This window comes from Etheostoma spectabile, chromosome 23, assembly GCF_008692095.1.
Source record: "Etheostoma spectabile isolate EspeVRDwgs_2016 chromosome 23, UIUC_Espe_1.0, whole genome shotgun sequence".
In the NCBI taxonomy this organism is placed as follows: Eukaryota; Metazoa; Chordata; class Actinopteri; order Perciformes; family Percidae; genus Etheostoma; species Etheostoma spectabile.
The window spans coordinates 2,687,287-2,688,071 of record NC_045755.1 but is presented as its reverse complement, the minus strand read 5'-3'; the positions used below and the strand labels follow the sequence as shown (position 1 = coordinate 2,688,071).

Below are 785 nucleotides of genomic sequence, written 5' to 3'. Positions count from 1 at the left end.
GCAAATGAAAATGATGCTCTTATACAACAACAACTAGACAATAGGTTATTTGTGAGTGCATGTGACAAACAAGTTTGACATATTGGGAAGGAAGAGTTTGACATTTTGAGAAATGTACTTCCTTGGCAGGAATTAGGTTCGAAGATTGACGCCACTACAAGTAGGAGACGATTAGCCTAGCCTTGCAAAACAGACTGGAACCAGGAAACAGCTAGCTAACTCCCTGCAAAACCATAACTTTTATGTTTTGTGTACTGATTAAACTAATAAGAAAAAATGGTAATCATTGAGCTTCAGAGTTGCTTGGAGGCAGATTGTTTTTATCCAGCTGTTTCCCCCTGCTTCTAGTCTTTATGCTAAGTTTATCATCTGCTGGCTCTTGGTTCATATTAAGCTAGCGTACAGATATGTGTGGTAGTAATCTTTTCGACTGTTTCTCGGGAAAAATGCAAGCATTCATGAAAAGCAATATTGATGAATGGCAATATTTTCTTCTTTTATGTATGACTGGCTTTAGTAGCTAATTGTCTGCTTGCTCTGGCTTCATGTTTAGCTAGCGTACAGACAAGAGAGTGCATTGTATCTGGAGCATGCCTATAATCCCACAACCCACATGTTTCCACATTTCTAAGATTTCTTTTCTTCAAAATTAGGCCCTATGTTCCCACATTTCCTCTTTTCAAAAGTCGTATCAGTTTTATCCCACTTTCTCCCAGTTTGGAGTCAGCGGTTAACCCTAACCCTAACCATATCCCTAACCCTTGTGTTGTCTTCCCATTAACCAT

The 785-nt window shown here is 39.0% G+C and overlaps 1 long non-coding RNA gene across 1 annotated transcript in view; it reads left to right on the top strand.

Annotated features, from left to right (window-relative positions):
- Window positions 1-546: 546 nt before the first annotated feature.
- Window positions 547-785, top strand: part of LOC116673440 (uncharacterized) — a 14,232-nt gene continuing 13,993 nt past the window's right edge. The window contains exon 1 of the long non-coding RNA XR_004327841.1: window positions 547-558. This is a non-coding gene — a long non-coding RNA (uncharacterized LOC116673440). The remainder of the gene's footprint in view (window positions 559-785) is intronic.